The sequence below is a fragment of the Lissotriton vulgaris genome, chromosome 1_1 (genome assembly GCF_964263255.1).
Source record: "Lissotriton vulgaris chromosome 1_1, aLisVul1.2, whole genome shotgun sequence".
In the NCBI taxonomy this organism is placed as follows: Eukaryota; Metazoa; Chordata; class Amphibia; order Caudata; family Salamandridae; genus Lissotriton; species Lissotriton vulgaris.
In genome coordinates, this window is record NC_141685.1 from 1690947577 (window position 1) to 1690971371 (window position 23795).

General features: G+C 41.5%; 1 long non-coding RNA gene across 1 annotated transcript in view; it reads left to right on the forward strand.

Annotated features, from left to right (window-relative positions):
• Window positions 1–23795, forward strand: part of LOC147751064 (uncharacterized) — a 125126-nt gene that overhangs the window by 82408 nt on the left and 18923 nt on the right. The window contains exon 3 of the long non-coding RNA XR_015295531.1: window positions 23169–23299. This is a non-coding gene — a long non-coding RNA (uncharacterized LOC147751064). The remainder of the gene's footprint in view (window positions 1–23168; window positions 23300–23795) is intronic.

Sequence of the window (23795 nt, forward strand, 5' to 3'; positions counted from 1 at the left end):
AATTCTCAATTTCTTCTTAAGGAGAAGTTACGTATTTCGAAATTACTTTCTAGGATAGAGTTTCTGGGTGGTATAAACCTATGTAACTCAATTTACACCTTTAAAATGTTCACTAACTTGCATTGATTGGATTTGGAATTTGTAAGCAGACATTTACCCAAAGGCATCAAGGCGCTGTAGACAGCCATCCGAAAGTGGCCTGCTATACCTACAGATGCAAAAAAGGGTCTAGAGAGGGTATAGCCAGGTCTTGAGAGACTTCCCAAAGGGCAGGAACTGAGAAGTAGCCCTGAGGCTTTGAGGAAGGGAGTTCTAGAGTCTTACTTGCATCCTTTAAGAATGCTCTGTCATCCCATTTCTTCCTTTTAGTTCTCGGCACTGTGAGCTGGTATTCATTTGATGAGATGAACACAGGTATGTACCTGGGGTGTACCAACTAAACATAGCCTTTATTCTCTCATTGGGGAGAGGAGTTGGCTTAACTGCTAGGGCGGTCAACCTCAAATCTGGCGAATCAGGTTCAAGTCTCGGCAAGGACGCCCAACATCCTGTGATTTTGGGCAAATCACTTAATCTCCCCGCGCCTAACAAAAATGAATAGGTCTTCATGTAACGCAACTGGTGCTCGTGTAAAGCGTTTTGAAATCTGATACCTTCGGGTCAAATTTGCACTATAAAAAACTCAGTTAAAAAATAAGAAAAATATGGGTGATAGAGAGTCTTATGCACAATGCAAAGATATTTAAACATAATGCGCTTTCTGATTGGAAGCCAGTGTAGGGCTCCAATCCCATGGCGGCCGACTGATGCCTGGGGATATCCAGTATTAGCATGGCCAGTGCATTTTGTACCACCTGGAGTTTGTACTGTGTGTTCTTATTTCAGTCCAAGTACAATGAATTACAATAGTCCAGTCTGGACATTCCTAGGGCATGAGCGACCTGCTTACGGGCAGCCTGCTGAATAAGCGGAAAGATTTTTTAAAGCATCCTTATAATCCAGATGTAAGTTGCTACTGTACGATTCGCCTAGGCATTGAGGCTAATTTCGGTATCAATCAGAACTCCCAAGATTTTTGGCTTTTTCCCCCGGAGTCGAACAAGTTCCTAAAGAATGCGTCCAGCAGTTACTATTCTAGCTAGGGAATACTGCACCAAAAATCATTACTTCTGACACTGTCGACATGCATTGTGAGACATTCTCTGTTAATGAGCACGAATTCTTGGGAATTGACACAATAATTTGAGTGTCATCCGCATATGATACTGCCTTCATCCCGAATGGCTGAATTATTGCCACTAGGGGGGGGGGCACATAAAGATTGAAAAGCGTGGGGCTCGGTGATGAGCCCTGCTGCACTCCACAAGGCAGGGAGAGCACGGGGCAAGACAGCATTACGCTGTTACTAAAGATAATGCTAGAGGTAAAAGAATGATACCTTATACAAACGTGCAGACCTTGCCTCCAGATAGCTATGAAATTGGAGAAGTGGAAGGGTTGCAATTGCCAGCTGTTGTGCAGATATCTTTCCTGTGATGAGTCATTTCTTAGTAGAATATTTTATGTTGACCATCAAGTTTTCATCGCCCCAAAGAATGTATTTGAGCCCTGTTCCAAGCCAAAGGTAAGATTGAACAGCCATGTAAACAGTGCGGGAGATAGGTGGGCTAAGTGTCATATTTTATTGGTGGCACAACTGTATTTATGTTTTTCAGTCATGCACACCCAAAGTTTATGGTTTACTGCAAACTAATGTGTTGAGCAAATTGTGATATAGTACAGGTTGCCGAAGGTGGCCATTGCAGAGATCTTTGTTTGTAGAACCTGATAGTTACAGGTGCAGATTGTGGCAGCTCTTCTCAGCCTTTCTGCTTGCTAAGACATACTTTGCAGTAAGAAGATGTGTGTGAAAATATTAGCATTGCTGTTATTATTCAATAATTCATTAAATAGCGAGCTCGAAGAGGAGGATGAAAGAAGTGTACATGGTATTGGTGTTAATTTGTGTCCTTAGTTTTCTAACTGGTGGTAGTTTTGAAGCTGTTCCAGTGCATTATAAACTAATGTGTACATGATTGGCTTAACATCCATTAAACTATACACTTTTCAGCATATTTATACATGCACACTTATAGTATTTGGAGGTCGGAGAGAGGCCAAAAATGTTGCTTTAGTAAAAAAAATGCATAGAGTATTGGATTGCCTTCTTTTTTAAATGCAGGCCACTACTGTTTGTACTGATTAGCAAATTAATAAATAACCGCATGTGTACAACATGTTTACTGTCTGCCATTACGCAGGTTTTAAATACTCCTAATTTCCATTTCAACCTAGTGATGAATTCACGAGCTGGTTAATATCACGAGGTGCATTTGGGCCGGAGCCAGGACAGCTGCTCCTGGGTTCAAACTCGTGGGGTTTATAACAAGAACGTGGTTGCTGTTCTAGTTGCCTTGTTCGTGCTGTAGGTATTGCAGCACATGTCAGTAATGAATAAGTGTAACCCTGAGCCGTAACTAAGTTGAGTTTTTGGATGCCTCTGGGTAAAAATACGTATGGCTGTGTTTCCCTGGATTCAATTGTTTGTATATTATTGTATAATGTTTTGATTTTGATGTAAGTTCATAGAACTGTTTAATGCCTGTGTGATGAGGACTTCTTAGCACTATGAACATGAGCACTGCTGTACGATGCAGACAAGTCGGGTTGCGATTGCAAGAAGTTGTACAGTGTGCCAAGTGTGAATCATGCAGCACACCCCGAAGCAAAGAACGCCACCCATTCAGTAACTTTATTATTGGTGGTTTCCTTGTAAGTAAGTGTAGGTGGCAAGGTCAAATCGGCGTGGCTGCCTGTGGTTGCTGCGGAGATGTAATTAGCCTATGAAAGTAAAAGGCGTGTGCAATGTTACATAAAAGACCAGCAAAGAATACAGTATGCTTCTTTTTGGGCTTCCATATTTATTGCACTTTGTTTCAATGATTAGGGCTGTTCATTGCTATCACCAGAGAGATAGTCTAACCCAGGCTATTTATGTCTATTATCAGAAAGCTATTCTAACCCATGCAAACTGTCTTAAAGTAAATTGTACTACATCTTTTTAAGCTGGTTAGCGCAGGAGTTGAACTTGTGAGTGCACCACCTCGTTAGGACAGAGAACTTTGTTTGAAGCCCATTTGCAGGCCTGACTTTGCCTGTATTCGGTATTTCTTCATTGCTGTAACAAAGGCCTAAGATTGATTGCAGAATATTTTAATGAATGTCTTAATTTTTATCTTCCATTGCCTTAATTGTTCCCTGGTACTAGTTTGTTCTTACTCCACCTTGTAAATGAGTTAGTTTTTTAGGGGGATTGGAGGCTATGGGGGTTGCGCCGGTGGTGATGGGGCTCAGGGCAGGTATCTAGAGAGGTGGATTTACATTTTGAGGGTAAACCTTTACCACGCATATGCCTTTAACATTCTTGCTTTTACAACAGAAATTTTGTTGTAAAGACATTCGTGGTAAAGGCATATGCATAGTAAAAGTTTTTGTTGTAAAGGCATGGGTGCTAAAGACACCTGCATTGTAATGACGGCATAATAACAGCATGCGTTGTAATGGCATGTGTTATTCTGTCATACAACACTCTCCGCTGATTCACAAATGGGGCTAGGAGTCAATCTTGGCCTCAGGTGGCACCAGCTGACTACACTGGTAAGATTAAACAAAATGCTACCCTGGGCAGGGATGGTGCCAGTGGATTAATCTAAGAGTGTTGCTCGCTGTCCTTGGGGCTTAGTAATGCTAAACAGTGGTACTGGACAATTGTCACCTCTTTCTGTTTCCCGATGTTTCTCCTGACACTTTGTCAAGGAAGAAGGAGCTCATGGACATGCAGAATGTGGTATTAGACAGGGGTTTGGGGACCCCAGTAGGTTTTCCGGTGTCCCATAATAGTAGGAGTTTTATCTTTTTGCATGCAGACTTTGGGCAAGATGTTTTTCCAAAATTTGGAAGAGGACAAGGGTTGAAATTTCTTTACCACAGAAGAGTGATATCAGGTAACCATAGCGCTAGCTGAGCATGGGGCGGGGAGCGAAGGGGAGTCTCCTGACCCACAGATGCTGGAATTGGGTTCTGCTGAAACTTGAAAAGTGTCAAAGTTTTACTCAACTTCAAGAATTCTTTCTTTTCTTTAGTTTCTGGGGATTGTCTTGGTTCCCCATTTTGTGTGATCTACGGTGAAGAGAAGAACTGTTGCTAAATAAAAAAAGTTATACATTAGTATGCTTCATACATTTATTTATTCTTTTGTGAACCTTCTTCTGCCTAACCCATTCTATCATGATAGGGGACGTTTGTAATGACCTGAATTGGCAAACTCGGGAGGAATCTGGGCGGTTCATAGTTCTAGTGTTTTTTTCCTCATGGTGACACAAAGCAACGGAAAGCTACACATTAGTCTTTTGACGCAGAAAGGGATTTTCTACCAACAATGCTATTCCTTGTACTAATCTTACCGAATGGCAAATATGCAATATAATTTACATTCTTAATACAGTAAACAAGACAGGTCCAATTTTGTGTCTAAAAACGAAATCAATTTCCGGGTGGACTTTGCATCACAGCAACTACTTTGTTGCAGTTCATGGTCCAGGAAGAAAAATAAGATAGCAAATATGTGGAGTAAACTTCATCATAAATGAGAATTGCAATTTGTTTTCATCCTAAGGATTTTGTTACAATTTTCTTTTTCTTCACAAGGTAGATCCCCCTTACCTCAAGATTAACAAATGCAGATGCATCTATTGGGGATGGCAAGGGCATAGCCCTCGTCGAGGGATGCTTTTGTGATTTTTTTAGTTTTGAATGTAACTGCACACTTTTGCCCAATTTCAGTGAATGGTAAAGTCTTGCATAAGTTAAGGCCCAGCAAGCACAGGTTGTTACTAAAAATTAATATACCGTGGCTGTGCTAAACTTCATTATCATACTTACTGATTATGGCTGAATACAAAGTAGAAAATGCTCCAAAGGATCCGAATTTAATGTTGCAAGATGTGAAGATTCGCCAAGTGACTGCAGTTTAACTATTCATAGTTGAGTGAAGAAATTGACACCCTAACATGTATTTTAATTGTGCTGGAATTTTATATCATGTCTTTGTGAAGCACAAACATATACTTGAGATGCAATGGAGAACGCTACATAGACTATGAAGGAGGTACCATTGAATAGAGATATTTGGGAATCGGACAGATAAGTTCGAATTTGAGAAACACAATTGTGGGGAGCAGGGGGAGGCATTAAGTGGATACTGCTGAAGGAAATTCACTTTTTAGCATATTGGTTGAGTCAAAGTAAGATGCAACACAGTTAGACTCTAGGAAAGAGTTGCTGCCTCTCAATGATGTCCCTCCAATTCATCATGTAACCGTAAAGAGGTCTAAGTTGGCTCCTGTAACCATTACTTGCACGAGAGAACACAACACACATATTTTCATTATTGTATGAGCTAGTCAAACACCCTTTGGTTGGGGTGATATACTTTTCCTCCTCTGATTGATGTTTACTTTTCTTTCCCTGACTTCAAAGTGAGAGGATTTATTTGACAATCTGGTGGCGTGAAAGGAAAGGCATTATTCTCGCATGCAACGAAATAAAAATGTGTGTAAATGAACTGTGCAAATATTTCAAAATATGTCAGCATTAGAAAAGCACAAATGAAGCACTTTTTCTTTTGTAATTCTGAAGTGTGCTGGAAAGAAATATTTCATAAAGAGCATAACCAATCAATACACAAGGTGATACAATTTCCACACATTATTGTTTGTGTGCTGTATAGTTTTGTCAGTAAAACTGTATGCCTGTGCAAATGTAATGTAAGGGAAAAAATAGAGGGACCCCCAGTAACTAGTGGTAGTTCCTAGGACAGGGAAAATGCAAATGGCAAAAATGAATTGCTGGGCAACATACAGGTCTAACAAATCTGATAGCAGACCTTCAAGTAGACATTGTTAAAAGAAAACAACTCAATGTACCAAGAGAATTCGTAAAAATATTATTTAATTTTAATTACAAAATCATCAAAAAGGTGGCTAAACATTACGTAAAAATGGATAACATGTCGATAACTAAATTTTTCTATACACAGTTTAAATTGCAGCTCAATCATTGCGTTCACTATCTGATTTGATGATATTATTCTATAAAAACTGTGTAGATCATTGTTGATGTAAACACAGGACGTGGAATACATAGACAAAATTCAATAGAGTTATTAAGACAAAGACGTAGCCACTCTCAATTTGTGCAAATGTAATGGTCATTTCAGATGAAAAGGTGTTTCAGTAATGGCAGTGCATTACCACACCATGCAGACCACACTCTATACCCCTCCACTCTATGCTTCTGCACATTACTCCATGTTACTCCACTCTATGCCACTCTACTCCACTCAAAGCAACTCAACTCTATGCCACTCAACATTACGACACACTACTCAACTCCACTCTAAGACACTCACTCTACGAATCTCCACTCTATGCTACTTTGTGCCACTCTACGACACTCCACTCAATGACACTCGACTGCATAGCACTTCACTCTACACCACAACACTCTACTCCACTCTACTCTGACACTCTACATCAATTCACTCTACTCCTCTCTATGCCACTCTACTCTGACACTAAATACCACCCCACTATATTACATGCCATCTTTACTTCACTCTGTGACACTTAACACTACGCCATACCACTCTGACACTTTACTCCAATCTGTGCTATGCAACTCCACGTTGCTCCATTGCATGACACTTTACTCTACTCTAGAACACTGTACTCTCTCTGACACTCTACACTACACCACTGCACACCACTCCACTCTGAGACAATCTACACTACTCATCTCTAGCCACTCTACGCCACTCCACACTACACCACTTCAGTCTATGACTCTACACCACTCCACTATCTACCCTCTCCACAACACTCCAATTTATGAAACTCTATGCCCTCCACTCTTCGCCAGTTTACTCCAGTCCACGCCACTCCACTCTTGATATTTTACTCCACTCTACGATGTGCCATTCCACTTTACAACACTCTGCGACACTGTTCCTCTCTCACACTCTACCCCACTTCACTCTACCACCCTCCACTCTATGCCACAATACTCCATTCTATTCCAATCTACGCCTCTCCACTCTACAACACTTCACACTACTCTACTTCACCCCACTCCATTCTCACCTACTACACTCCACTCTACTCCACTCTACATCACGGCACTCTCTAGGCCACTCTACTCCATCAGATGACAGTTTACTTCACTCTACAACAGTTTACTCCACTCTATACTACTCCACTCTACGCTGTCACTCCACTCCACTCTGACATTCCACTTTACGACACTCAACTCTATCCCATTCCACTCTACTGCACTACACTGTATGACATGACACGCCACTCTGCAGCACTCTACGCTCCCCCGCTCTGCAACACTTTGTTCCATTCTATGCCCCTCTACTCTATGCTTCTACACTTTAAACCACTTCACACTACGACCCTCCATGACACTCTAGGCCCTCCACTCTACTCCATTCCAAGACACTCTGTGACACTTTACTCAAATCTATGCTACTCCACTCTTCACTCTATGACACACCACTGTATCCCACTCCATGACACTTCACTGTACGACACTCGTAACCACGCTACACTACTCTGCACTCTACGCCTCCCTACTTTATTCCATGCCACTTTATGCTATGCCACTCTACTCCGCTCTCTTCCACTCCATGACACTTTACAACTCTCCACCATACTGCACAACACTCTACGCATCTCCACTCTACGCTTCGCCACTCTACTCTACTCTACGCAATTCTCTCTATGCCACTCCTCTCTGGTGTACTCTGCAACACTCCACTCTACACCACTGCAGTCTACTCTACTCCACACCACTCTACTTCACGGCAATCCACGATTCTCCACAATCCTTCACTCTACGCCACTCCAGAAACCTCTACTCCACTTCACGCAACTCTCCTCTACGCTACCAAGCTTGAGCCATGCTGAACAGCAGCTACTCTGGTGTACAACATGGCTAAAACACATTGGCAAGCCAATAGCTCTTGCATGGGTAAGTCCTATTGGCTTCTGAGTCATATGCTGCTTTTCGCTTTTCACATAAATAAAGCGTTACTGCACACACTCACTGTTCTTTTATCAAACAATTTTTTCTCCCTAGATTATTATGTATCCAATTAGATGCCCCTTTTTTCCATGGGTGCTGTCGCTTTTACTGCAGAATAAGACCCCTCGCCCCACTTCATGTCAGAGGTTCCCTTAAGTTTTATCGTGCCAGCACCAATTCATATGATACAGTTCCACATGTCCGTTAATCACTTTTAGTGGAAATGCCCATGTCAGACATGCATCTTGGTAGATAGCTCAAGTGGCATTATAACAATGAAATATTCACGTCACCAGTCAATGCAGCATCTGTGGTTTTCCTCAGGCCAGTCACAGTCACTGACATCTGCAGCGTCTACTCATGCATCATTGCAAACTCCCGCCCAGGCAGCCTCATTCTGAACATAATTTTTTCAAAGCTTGACAGTTTGTTCCTAGTGGTTACAAAGATAATGCAGCCAACATGTAAGCGTAACAACAAGTTATTCTTGCAGGTCCTCAGGAACTCGTAGTCCTTAAACGCTATACCCATAATGGTAAGATATTTGTTTTATGATCCTTTTCCTTCTGGCTACTGGTACATTTTAGTTCCTTTCATATATAAATGTATTATCTGCAGCAAACTGTAGCAAAAGTTGTGAATAACACGAACCCCATGATGACCAGCTCTTGGAACGTGCTCACATGTTCGTTAAAAGTCTCCTTACAGGAGTAATGCAACATGTTCCTTACATGAAATGCAGACCATGGTTACCAGGAGTAGACCAATTCCTCGTTGTGTCCTATTGGCGTTGCTGCAGAGATTAATTATATTGCCATTCGGAACTGAGCATGATAAAACTCGCAAATTTGAACTTGCTTCTTTCTCTACCTACCTGTGCGGGCAGGTGATTCCGGAGAAAGAGCTGGCAGCCACATCACCGTTTACAGGAATCTGAATAACGCAAGAACGCTGTGTAAGTGCTGTGGAATGAGATTAGCAACAACCGGATCATGAGATGTATTACTCATCACACAAAGTTATTTACCATATTCATTCGTGTATTAAGTAGATTTAATTCCTTAAATAATAGCCTTGTTGGCCATGGCATGGCTAAGAGCCCTCACATCCTTTTATTGAAATAGCGATTTGAATACTTTGCTCGCTTTCATCTGAAAAATGAAATTTGCTAATAACACTGATTTAACTACATTCCAGTAGCCCGCATCACAAAGGTGTCTTCCCTATACAAATGTACATACCATAGAAAGTTTTAACCAGGGAAAGTGCATAAAATGAAGATGTTTTGGGTGGGATCCTACCTTGAAGGAAGGGATGTGTACTGGCAAGTATGGAAACTGAGTTTATGGTTTCCACTTGCATGGGACCTCGGCAAAAATCCAGGAATGTGCCTCGGTACATTTGATCTCGGTAGGAAAATGTGACTATGACAGGCCCAGTTTGCATTGCAGAGAAGGAACTGATTGTAAGGCACATTTAAGTGTGCCAGAAGGAAAAAGAGGAACCATTGATGCCAGTGTACCTTATGGACTCCTTATTGATGAGCCTAGAGACAAAGGACTTAGGGATATCACTCATGCTTAATATGCTGACTGGCCTGATACCACAGACTGTAACCACAAATCAATCTAACAAATGATTGATCCCCTGGTTGATGCGGGCCAATTCGCTGTAAGAAACAAAATCAGTTTGAAAAAAAGAAATAGTTCAGTTCAACGTATCTAAGATTGCAGGAGAACGAAATCCTCTGCTCTTTATGATTTATGATTTGCACAGATTTCTACTTAAATAATGTATTGTATTGTAGCATTTTAAGAAGAATGAAATCAATTACCCACAACCTTAGGCATGTATGGTCATAGCTGCATTTTACTTTTAAGGTCTTAGCTGTATTTTACTTTAAAGCAGCCATGGGTTCAGGCATTCATAGGTAGGTACATCAAAGCGTGCAGACAACCGCCCAGTTTTTTGTGCATGGGCCCATTTTAAGTTTAGGTCAGTTCATCAGTTATTGCGCTTGAGAGTAGTGTGTGTGAATCACGAGAGTGAGCTACTGTGCTCGCTACCTAACTGATGAATTGAGTAGCCCACTAATGGAATTCTTATCCATCAGCAAATACTTTCATGAAACCTTTACTCCACCGGGTAGAAAACTAGTCAGTGTAAGTGTGCCCCCTTGGTTTCTTTCACATATTACCATTGGAAAAAAATGTGTTATGTACTATGAGAGTGATGACCAGTACTGCGGAGCAGTGAAGAGATGGTCTGAAAGGAGAGATAGTTTCTGCCAACCCCCAGATGGAGAAAGTGTAAAAAAAGAACAGTCTATTTGTACAATGCAGTCATCACCAACGCTTCTATTGACTTGTTCTTACCCACCATGAGCAAGATAACAAACACAAAGTTTCTCACACGAAATACTTGAAGCAGTTAATGCACAATGAGTGAAGACGAAGAATAATGAAAAAAAGAAGTTACAACACGTTCATATTCTTCAGAAGATGAGATTGAACATAATCCGATATAAAAATAAGATAGCTGGGTGGAACTCAGTTTGTGAATACTAGATTACGTCCAACTCAATGATGCGGGGGTTGAAAAAATGTCACAAGGCCTTTAAACCGTACAATGTCCTCCATGAACTACAGTTTTGGGAGGTGATATTTCCAAGCAGGTTACAAAGACTGCGAAAGCCTACAACTGTGCAGATATTAGAAAGAAGTTACACATTCTATTGAGACAGAAATTTAACCCAACAGGACAACAGGGAGTGAGTGAAAGATAACAGTGGCCTACAAACCTAAACAATTTCCTACTTTGTCCTTCACACACTCCTTGTTTATACCTTCAGTCACAAGATGTACTCAAAGGTAATGGAACAAATTGGGTACCCGAGAAATTCTGGATGTTGGGTACCCACTCTGACTCCCAGAACTACAACTCCTATGAGACTTCAACAGGAAGTGCCCTTGAGTCACATGACATATGGACACAAGTGACCGCCCCTTATGGAGGTAGCTCCGGTTTCAAGAACAACCACTTCTCTCCTCGCAGGTGCTACCAATTACCTGCTGATTTTAAGTCTCTGCCAACATAAAAATACTCTCCCCACTCACATTGGGAGGAAGGCGCAGACGCATCTAGGCTTGCCCTAAGGGACGCACCTGGGCGAAGTAAGAGATTGATTAATCAGAGGGACAAAATATCCCTGGATATGTATGAATGTGGATGATCGTGTATGCTACACACTAAAAGCTTTACCCCTCCTTTCCATTACGCTTTAGAGTGTGACTACAGGGGTCCGTGTGCCCTCCTCCCATTTTGCGTAGAAAACTCATCATTGGGGTAAGATCGTGAGCTGGTCTTGAAACTGTAATAATGACATGGTTTTACCTCACGTGTGAAGTGCCACAAAACCACGAAGCATGCGAAGTTTGCATGCTTTCAAATATATAAGCATTGTGATGCATTCCCTCCATGTAGAATATGGAATGGTAAGGATATTTTTGTCTATCCACAGGTATTGGAAAGCGAGATTGTTAAGAGGTAGACACAGGTCACTCTGGTTTGGAGGCAAAGCACATTGCCTCATTAGGATTCTGAATGCCCATCCCGATAAAAAGCCACAGACTCAGTTGAGCCACAAGGCAGAAATATGTTGACGGTAACAATGGTGATGGGATACTAATTCCCCTTATCTTCACAATTTATTTTAATTACCAAGTGTCATGTCTAGCAAATGAACTGTTTTAGGATGCCACGTTGATTTTTAACACACTTTTTATCACAGATCCATTCTTAATTAGAAGTGTCTCCATGACTCCAGGTATAGCCCGCTCTCCATCAAAAAAGAGGTTTTGGGAGAGCGAGGATTCTCCTAAAATGAAGCATGACACCTGGTGGTGTGTGAGGATAATCTGTTACATTTTTTGTATGCCCAACATTTAGTGTTGGGAGGGATACATCACATATCTCTATAAATTGCTACATTCTCGGGGAGCTTATTTTGTGTACATAACTTTATAGTTTGGGCTCTTTTCCGAGTGCACAGCTTGTGATCTTCACATTTTGCTTCTCTAAGGAGGGATACAGTGCCAAATGACGCAGAGTAGCAAGAAAAAATAAACAAAGCCATTTATTTGTGTTTTCTGTGATTTGGGCTTAAATCAGTGCTTAATTTGAGGCATTGGTTTCCAGTGCTCTACACCATCACAGTAATTCTCAGCACTGGCTCTAATTAAAGTCCACCACATGGTGGCGGTGGCTGTGTAATTTTGAGATGAGCACTACATTGTTTAAAAATTTAGTGCACTTTCAAAATAAATAATACCTGCCATCCACACCATTCTTTATCTTTTGGTTGCCTGGAATAGTCTGAACTGTCGTACTTGGGAGGTGATGGTTAGTAGTCGTGTTGGTAAAGTCATTGGCAGTGCTAGCAGGGGCACTGGGTGGTGCAAGCTGCAGTGGCCTTAGAAGAAGGACCCTGACACCTATTTATTTAGTTTTTAACAAATTCCCCTTTGGAAATTCAAGGCGTGGAGCTAACACACAGGGTGGCGAGAACTCATTTTCTCTGACCTGCTCATCAAGTGTTAGAAAGAGAGAGAGCTGCTCAGTAGCACACAAACTCTCAATATTGCTTCCGGCCACGGTGTGCTGCATTCCCTCCTATAAGGGTAAGCAGAGTGCTAAAAGCCTTATTGTCATTAGCTGAGGGTCAGTAGTTACTGTAAATTATCTGTCATCTCTTTATGGGCCTTTGAATGGGACCGGTATTTAACAGCTGATATTGTCCAAAGACGAAGGCAATAATGTTCATAGACAAAAGGTGTCAATATGATGGTAAATGTCTTTGAAAGACTCATCTCAGACAGGAGGAATCTGAAATAACTTTATTATTCACATTGGTGAGTTTGTTAGCATTCAAAAATATTGTGTATTGTATTTAAGAGTACCAAAGAGCAAAAGATGAACAGCATGACAAAACAAAAATACAAGTTTAAATTTGATACGTGGAAGAATAAAAAATGACTATCTCAGCTCTCTCAAAATGAAATACTTCAAGCTTCTGGTTAATAGGAACATTGGTAGGTTTTTCCTAAAAGCGGATTGGTTGGTCCAAGTGCATAGATTTGGAGATTGCTACTAACTATTCACAGTCCTTGGAATGTGATTCATCTAATTCCGGCTTAAAAATATTTTTATAGTAGATAAATGGAAGGACTTTGAAAGACGCAAAAATTAAGCAGTATTGTGAATGATCCGTTTTACATTAATTCTAAAATATAGTTGTAGATATTTAGAACAGATCTGATGTACAATGAAACATTTTAATACACCCATTCAAGCGAGGCCCTTGTAATGGATATAAATCATAGATTTCAGAACAATACTGACAGACCTAAGTTCTTTATTGTGGTCACACTTGAACTACTAACAGAAAACGAGAGAAATCGTCGTCGTGGGAGACATGACCAATGCTGAAATATACGAATTTGAAGAAAATAGCAGGTTCTGGAGCTAAACATGGGAAAAATCTTCCCAGTTTTGTTAGAAATGTTCATTGTTTTGAGACTAATTGCTAACAGTTCTACCCAGATTTAGTCAAGGAGGTGGACTAATTCTACTCCATGGTGTGTTGCTGTGTGCAGACCTGGAAAATATCATATCGTAGGCAGTAAGGGCTGACCTCCCAAGCTTGCGCGTGTAAGGAGTGAGGAGTGCTGAAGAGCAGTGGTACTGACAGAGAGGATTGTGCCATACTTAGATAAATATTTTCTATGTACTTATTTAGGACTTTCTTGAACGTCAGTTAAAACTAGGGAAACGGCCAGTACAACGAAGCCTTTACAACGAAATCGTTAACCACGCATGCAGTACAACGCATGCGTGGTTAACCCGAAAGCCTTTACCACGCATACATGTACTACGAGGTTTGTAGTAAAGGTATATGTGGTAAAGGTAAAAAAAAAAAAGGGGGGGGGGCTTGGGGGGGTCTCCCCCCCAAAAAAGAAACTCACCTGGAGTCACGTCGGGTATCAGCGTCGTTTAAGAGAAAACGGAAAATAAACTTCCGCTTTCTCTTAACGACTATGACGTCACCACGCTAGTAATTGTGGTAAATGTTATGCGTGGTGAACGAATTCCGTTGTAACGCATGCGTGGTAAAGGCATGCGTTGCAACGGAATTCGTTGTAACGTCATATATTCTTAAAACTACAAACATTTAATTTAATTTAATTACAAAATGTAATTCCCAAGGTGATCTTTGTTGGTATGTGTGTGATGTATATGCCTGAGGTAGGCCTGGCAGTTGGGATATATTCCAATGAATTCAGCTGTTATATATTCCAATGAATTCAGCTGTTGTATGTAACCTGAGATGGCGTAGGCATTAAGCTCGCCTCACCAATTGGCTTTGAGGCACTGCACTGTATCGGCTGTTGTGTTGTAGATTAGAGGGGGAAAAAGGATAATCACAAACTTCACAATATCACAGCTGTTTTAAATTGAGGGATCAAGGATGCCTGCTTCTTTTCAATGATTCTTTTATAGGTCTAGCATCTGACAACAACTAAAATCATAATGTCAAGGCTACCTCTCCACTTCATCACTCCACTCTCATAAACTTCTTGTTTGTCTTTGACCCTTACAGTGTTCCGCGGTCTTTAGGCGAGGTTCACGCTATAGAAATATTACATATGTACTAAATTATGGGTGTGCAAAATTTGCTTAATCACCTTTTGCATATTTACACAAAAGTTCTGAAACAATTACGCAAAAGTACGCCATTCGCAAACCTTTCATTTAGTACTTTTTCTTGCACTTGACTATCAGCTCCTTATGTTCTGTTTGTTCATGTTGTTCCCGTGATAGGAGTTTTCATCGAACAGACAAAAAAATTATGTAACATGGATTAATGGCATAATTCCAGGTATTTCGCGTTACCAAGCTGAAAATTCCAGAAGATTACACTGGCATAACGAAAATGTTGCCCGGTAGTTAATTTGCTCTTAAACTCTCACATTAAGTACCAAAGGCTAATTGTTATTGGAATATTTCTAAAGTATGAGATGGCAAATCCCTTACATTTTAAATGTTTCTGCAAATGGTAATTCATTTTCCAGAGATATGAGTAAACTTTTGTAGTTAAAAAAACTGTATTGCAACATACTGCAAATGGATCTAATGTGCAGCTTCTTAGACTGCTTTTTTACTTTTTACTGCAAATGAATACACAAAATGTTTCAGTTTTTATTGTCAAATTATTTCATTTCCCTTTGAAGCCGCTGAGTATTTTTTTTATCAGTTTCCAACCTTGGAATGGGTTTTTTCAAAGATTGTTCTGTTCAGGTCAAGTATAAATCTTTGTACACAGTGGAATTGTGTTAAAGGTGATAATTTAAGTCTCATCGGTCTTTGAAATTGCGGAGGTCACGGTGCAAGTTTGTATAATTAGTTGTTTTTTAGGTCTTAGCTGGTGTGGGCTGCGCACATGCGCAGTCTCGCTGGCAAGATTTAATGATTTAGAGGGCTTTCAGTATAGGGCTTTAAGCCCCGCCACTCTTTCCGATTGGCATTTATGCTAAACGGTGGCCAGCCATTGGGAAAGAGCATTTTGTGACGTGGACTTGTCTCTTTTATAGATGGCACACCTGGACGGGCTGGTCTGCCTTCTTTCTGCTGTGAAAGCTTTCTTATGGTGAAACGTGACAGGACAGAAAACTTCCCCAGTTGCTGCTGTCATCACGGCTGCCCTGCCTTTTCCCATACGTGTTGAATGTATCCACTTTTCTCAACAACAGAGGCTGCTTCTGGGGAACAGCTCGTTGGAAAGTTATCTGTCACTTTCTTCTTGCCCCGCTCTTTCACCCTCTCCGTGTATTTTACTTTACAGGGCGTTGTTTATAGTGAGGAACCTAGAAGATACATTAAGTATTGGAAGCTGTTTTAGAATGCATTGTACGTTGGTATTTCATTCTTAAATCAGTCCTGGTAAATGCTTTTAAATATTATTACAATCCTGCCCGGGAGCAGCCTGGGATGAAGAGAGTGACGATAATGCTTTTTAGGTCTCAGCTAACGTGGCTGCCCTCAGTGTGTTTCTGCGAACCGCAAAAGAAGCTGCTCACTGACTTTTGCAAGCAGCGGTGAAAAGGCAGTCTTCTTGGGTAACTTGGCTTTTGGGATCGAAGACACTTTCGGCAGATGCGGCGTCTGCGCCCTGTGAGTCCTTTTGAGCTGGGGTAGTGATCGGTGTCCAGCTCCCTGGACCTCCCACTGGTGCTCCGGACATGGGGTTGTCTTTAGATGGTACTGTGCCCACCCAATCAAAGCAGGCCTGAACATGTACCATCATGTTAGTAATGATGTCATCTTGCCTGTCATGATTCCAATAAGTCATCATCAATCAATGACTTGTATTGCTATTCACCCCCGCCCCAAAACGAATCTGCTACACCCTACCCCTGCCTGAACCTAAGCCTTCCCATTGGATCATTGTAGCTAGCTCATAGTAGAGTTGTGACTAGGCAGGCTGGGAGAGCACAGGCCAAACTTGGTTAGGGCAGGTGAGGCAGAATAAACAAAAGTGCAGACTCTGCACTTGCTACCTAGCCTAACCAGTATAGCCTGTATTGGTACTATCCTCAACGTGCTCAATGCGGATGTGGCCCACTTCAACTTTAATGCTCCATAGAGTCACTGCTTGTAACAGTACTATTACTCCCAGCAAACCAACTGCAAAGCATTGGTAGTTCAAGCAATCCGCAACAGCCGTACTCACTGGCATTGGCAGCATTATGGCTGGGGACAATGCATGTGATGTAGCAGCAAGGGGTAGAGCAAGTTGAGCAGTGGACACCGATTCCGTCCACCTGCCTGGACCGAATTAATTACAGGCTGCACTAGCAATGACGTGACTTTTTTTTTTAACTGAGTTTTATATAGTGTGAACTTGACCAGAAGGTATCAGGTATCAGAGCGCTTTACAAGAGCCCCAGTTGGTGTTACATGAGGACACATTCATTTTTCTGTTAAGCACGGGGAGATTAAGTGATTTGCCCATCCTTGCCGAGACTCAAACCCGGTTCACCAGATCTGAGGTCGACCACTGTAGCCGTTAGGCTGCCTCCTCCTTCTATGACAAGGGGTCAGCTCGAGCAACCGCCTGTTCCCCAAATGAAGCCACTCAGATCACACCCATTTGTGTGTCCAGCCCCATGTGTGCTCTTGGCTTTTTCCCCTTGTGACCTCTGAAAATGGCCTGCGGTTTCTTCTCAACTGACTGAGATGATTGGGATCCTTTACCACACTTCTTTTTTAAATAATCAGTCCAGTGTGTTAATGATCCGAGAAGGATAATTGTAAGCATTCCCTCATAGATTAGTGAATGGTGCGTTTGTGATGTGCAGATCACTGGTATTTAACAAGCATTAAAAATGCAATAGGTCTCGCCTTTCATTAATTTAAAGCCATTTGCTTTGCTATACAATACCATTAGCAAAGCAAATGGCTTTAACTTAATTAAAGGCGAGACCTATTGCATTTACAATGCTTGTTTCTTTTATGATTTGCAGTCACTGATATATTTTGTTTTGTTTTCAACAGAGATTATCACTCATACATTGCTCTATTCCACTGCCAATTCACTGTTTACGACTAGCAACAAGTATACAACATTCCAAACCATTTCTAGGTAGCCAAACTGGGTAGAATGTTGAATGTTGATTGTTAAATGCGAAAACTTGGGTAGGCACAGTGGTGGTAGAGACCTTTTATTAACATCATTCTCTTTCAATCTTAAGAGTATTTGTTCCCTGGATTGCTGTAATTAGCCCTGCTTATGCTCAGCTCATCTGATTGTCTTTCTGTTTGGTAACCAGGAGATAAATCATTGGGACATTGTTACTGGAAATTATTTTGCTCTTTTGCGGAATCATCATGGATTGTATTCTAAACTGACTTTCTGAGGACTTATTTGATCGTGTTCTTTATCACCATTAAGTTTATTTCCTTGCTTCGTTCCTCGTGGTTAGTGCTTTTAAGTAAGGTACATAGTGAAAACTTGATGGGAGGGATCTTCATTTTGAGTTCACAGACGTGGTTAAGGATTTCCACTTCAAATAACAGAGCATCAGATCCTTCTACATTGTTTGCCCATTACATAGTATTTATTGCTTTTGTGGCTTTGGACCTTTCTTATGATTCTGCATTGGGACCATTAGCAAAGTTTCCCACTGACTGATCTACTAGTTTTAGATGGTTTGGCGCTTTTGTATTCTCGTCCAGCTCCTTTGCAAGAGAAACAGTGGATACCTTTTTAAATGTGATCTTGTACACCTCTGTCTTCCATGTGATGATATTTATAAAAAACATTTTTTTCAAGCCACAGCACATCAAGGTACTAACTTCAGATTTAGGATTTTTTTGGGCATAGTTCAACATCCTGACTCCCTCTTAATTCCACTGTATTGGCAAGACCAGAAACTAGTTCTCCAGGCTGTTACTACTGACTTTGTGCCGCTGGGACCATATGTGCTTAAGAGCATAAACGTGAACTCACACCTTTTTGTGGGCTGGAATACTTCTCTTGTGCTAGGTGATTCCTTACATTTGGACCTCCATCTCATCTTTTTACTTTGCTTTCCTTTTGTTTCGTTTTCTTTTTTAAGCTCAGATAACGTGCTGAATCATTTAGGTTCAAGCCATGTTCAAAGTTCAAAAAGCCTTTTATAGCCTTTAAACCTTATTCCTTCTTTCCGTTGTTCATAGAGAAGTGCCATCTGAACATTGCTTTACTGTGTGTACGTTCATCAGGGGAAGCCTCTAAAGAAAGAGACCTACTCCAGAAGTCCTTAGGTTACATTTCCAAGACCAGGGTTCAAAATGGGGAGTACAAGCACAGCAACACAAAACTGAACAATCAGTCAATTAAGAAATGAGGCACTGTATATCGAGTGTTGGGGTCTCCATTACTGATCCGAAACATTGTACTAACCCCTGACAGACCGAAAGTTGCTATTTGGTTTACCATTGTGGGAATCAAATTGAAGGCCACAAGAAGTCAAATGGCTCGCACTATAACAACATATATCTATCTTTTGCCAATTTAACTACAGTGAGGAACACTGTACTCCCCGAAAGCAGCTTCCTGTTTTAAGATTATAGCACTTTAAAAATCGTGTGTATCGTTTATGGTAGCACACGTTTGAAGTCCCACCATTGCATTTTAAGCCTTTGTACCAGCAGAAATTAATGCACTGAACCAGTTACTTGAGTTTTGGTGGTCTCATTTCAGGTGCAAAAATGACCCTTGTGATTAAGTTAAATGTGGACACTCACTGGCCTGATTCGTTTTCTCTCCATCTTCAAATCCAGTAGGTTCGTGATACACTCCACCAACACCATCTTTTTTATTTTAGAAAGCAAGGGGGCAATCACTCACTACGTTCTTTCCATTTGACATTTGGGCATTATAGTGAGATGTTGACCTGTATATGTTCCTTCTTCTAAATATCCGATTTCTTGGGTTGAGGGCAGAATTCAAATTGTCAGCCCTTTTTATCTTCTTTGAGGTCTAGGGGCAGCTAGAGATACATGCCTTTGCGCTAGGAGTGAAGGAGCTAGCCTTCATCCAGCCATGACTCTCATCCTCTTTTCTTGATGTCGACTGGTAATAGGCAATCCACCATCTTATATGTCTCAGCATAAAGCAAGTGATTGTGGTTTTGACTATGGGCTCCAAAGCATCAGTCCTCTAACCTAGTTTCTGGGTGACATCGAATCATTCTACACACACTTGGTGGATTAAGACTTGCAGGTGGATAATTATTCTAAATACTTTTTTATCAGTTAAACTGCCCAAAAATGCCTTTCTCCTCTTCCATTTGCTCTGGTACCTTGCTGCGCAATCTACTGTTAGACCTGTGAGCCTTAGTGTGGTCTACCTCCAAAACGGGTTGCCATCCTTCTCCATTTTTGCTAATCTCGATTTTGGTGGCCTTAAGACTCCGCTCACTTTGCCACTGCTAACTAGTGCTAAAGGTCATGTGCTTACTCCTTACAAAAAAATATAACATTGGCCTATCCCCAATCGGCATATTTAGTTTACATTAAAGTCCCTAGCAAAGTGGAACTACGTGTACTCAGGGCCTGTACATTATATACACTAGTGGACCTGCAGCATCGATTGAGCCACATACTTAAATAGTCCTTTAAAACGTGTCTCAGGCTTGCCATTGCAGCCTGTGCGTGCTCAGTTTTTATCTGTCATGTCGACCTGGCAAAATAAACCTTTTGCCAGGTCCAAACCTTCCCTTTTTATCCATATGCCACCCCTAGTCTAGGCCCTGTACAGCCCCTTCAGAGGGCAGAGTGCAGTATATTTAAAAGGTAGGACATGTACTTTTAAGTTTTACATGTCATGGTTGTGGAAAAACTCTTAAATTCTTTTTTCACTGCTGTATGTCCTACTCGTAGCATGAACTTAACACTGGAGTTACCTTATTACATTTAATAAGCTGTAATTTCCAAATGGGAGCAAGTACCCAGTTCATGTTTGATGTCTTTGGAAACGTAATAATGTGCTCCTTTGGTGGTATGTTTTCACTGTCTCCCTGTTTGAAGTGTTGCACAAATACTTTACATATTGCCTCTGAGTTAAGCCTGACTGCTTTGTGCCAAGTTACCCAAGGGTTGAGCACAGATTAATGTAGGGGTTGCTTGTGACGCCACCCTGAGAAGGATTGTGCCTGCTGCTTCAGAAGGGTTTCACCCCCTAATTCAGTAATCCATTTCATACACTGGTGGCAGCGGTGGGATTTTTACTTGTTTGTGCAGTAGTATACAGTAAGTTTGTGTTACACTACCACCCCACATAAATATTCTAAGACTAATTCTAGTTTTTAAATCTTTGCTGATTGTTTTTTTTGGTTTTTCCAACTCTACTGTCATTCCTATCATTGGACTGTCTGAAACCATACCTGCAGCAGTAAAGTTTGAGCTGGTCCACCTGTGAGGTTATACAATGTCTGAGTTTAAACTGTCAGGAAAGGAGACTAAAGATCAAGAAGGCCATCAAAATATTGGAGCTGCAGAAAGCTCTGAGGGCCCGGACAGAGGTCCACCAGTTGACAACAGCTACAGACGAGCAGGATAATGTGGAGGATCAGGATCTGGATGTCAGCCCTGAAGTGCAGCCTACAGTGGGGGAGAATGATCCCACTCCTGAGTTAGAACTCCCTAGCAGAGCAAGAAGCAGTGTATCCTTGCATTGCTTGACCACAGAGGAGCGGACTGAAAGGAAGGCAGGTAGGGAGTTTTGGCTACAAATGGCTCAACTCAGGATGAAGGAAAGAAAGTTGGCTATAGAGGAGAAAAAGTTAGCTCATGAAAGGAGCCTTAAAGAGCTAGAATTGTAGGCAAAACAGGCAGATTCTAGCTGTAAGACCCGCAATGCCTGTAGATTGTTAGGCAACGACCTGGAGCACACTATCTGGAGGGAGGTAGAGGTCAGGTCACACTTGGAGATGTTGGGATTACCTGAGTGTGTCTTTACGACAGCAAGGTCCATGGCTTCCCGTGAGGGGAGTCCAGGGTGCTTGGAACAGTGGCCTAGGCAGTTGACAAAAAACACAGGAGTAAGGGTTGTAGGGAACCAGCCCTGAAGTTCCCCCAGTCCAGCTTGATGGGACACCTGAGTAGGATGTTCCTGAGATGATGGAAGATTATATCGCTTCCCTGGGCGGCCTGCCTCAGCTTGCTAGTTGGCAAGTTGAGGATGGGCCCCAGCAGGGAGGAATTCTGCAAGGCACAGAAAGAGTGATGCATCACACACTTTCAATATATTATTTTATTTTCAAAAACAAAATCCCAAAGCAGGTTTTCCTTTTTGAAAATAATAAAAGCAATGATCCCCTCACCATGGGAGTTTTCTCCCATGGCATGGTGGGTATTAAAATGTTTCTTACACCTACTGCCACATTTTGGATGTTTGAAAGTAAAAACTGGTCAATTTTCGGCCCACTCTAAAGGGCGGGCGGACAAAGGGCCAAAGCTCCGACAGGCTGAAAAGTATGTGAGCGGCAGAGACGGAGTGGTCTTCTTCACTTACAAACTTATGTCCCACCCGAATCGAACTGAGGCTGGCGGAATTTCAGTTTGGTGGAGAGGATACCCCTTCGCTGATGCAATGGAGGTACCCTCTCTGCCAAACTCAAAATTAGGACCATAGTACACAAATAATGCTTATCAACTTTGAATGTGGCAAGCGGTAGTACCTTTTAATGTGATCTTTGAACTTTTATCAATTAAATACACAAGGTGCAGCGTAGTAAGGACACTCACTTATTTCGTACTGATAGCAAAGCATGCGATAAGGTTTGTATATAGATGCAAATTGTTATGTATCTAGTGCAATATGTCCTTGATTCATCATAATGTGAATATACATTGCTTTTGCAAATATCTTTACTGCACTCCCCCCCCCCCGCACCCCCTGACCCCCTCCCCCCACCCACCAGCTCCTACTTTATAAATATTTCCAGCAGCTAGAGGATTGGGCAACTTGTTTAGAACATGAAGTGCCCGATGCAGCATTAGCGGTTTCATAATCCAGGCGTCCCTGGATGTTTTGAGTACAACAAGGTACTGGAAAATAAGGCAGCTGGAAAAATATTTCGTTTTGCCAGCATGCAATGGTGTTAAGTGACATGCTTAGTCCTCTACCTTCCTGTTTAGCCCCAGACTCCAGTGAGCACCACGTGATTTCTTCACAAATGTTGTGTCAGGTCTTATGAGTTCTATGACAGGAATGCACAGGAAGGACAGCACATGGCTTCACCTTCAGATCGCATACAAACTAAGTTGTACAGATTTATAATAGCATGGAATGTATTTCATATTGCAAAATGAGCTTATAATTTTCAGTTGTCAAATATACAGATAATATTTAATATTAACGTTCTGCTTTATCATTTCAGGTCTTTGCAAATGACTCAATTCGTATACCCACCTGAAAAACGAGGTGACCGAAGTTTACGTCTTAATGTAAACAAGTGCGCATTATGCTGGTAAAAATTGATTCAACAACACATGGGACGTGAGGCCACAGGTCAGTTATTATTCATTGCCATGATTCTATTCCGACTTCCCCTGTTTCTTCGTTTAGTTTACAGAAAGTATTTACACTTAAAGTATGAGTAGTGGTACGACAGGACTCTAGCTCACCGATTGGACTCGCATGTTTCATGTTGACAAGTATTTGACAAAGGCAATAGATCTCACCTATGCAAGAGCTATTGGCTTTGACAATGTGTTTTTGCCTTGTTGTCGTCCAGTGTGGCTGCTGTTTGCTCTGGCTAAATGTTAATGGCATGAAGTGGGGGACTAGAGTGTCGTAGGCGGGATTTGTTGGAGTAGAGTGGAGTAGTGGGAGTAAAGTGTTGGACAGTTGAGGAGAGTAGAGTTCTGTGGTAAAGAATGTCAGAGTGGAATGGGGTGGGGTGGAATAGGGTGGAGGGGATTAACGTATTGGATGCATTGGATTGGAGTAGATTGAGGTGGGGTGGATTGTAGTGAGTGGATGGGGTGGATTGGAGTAGGGTAGG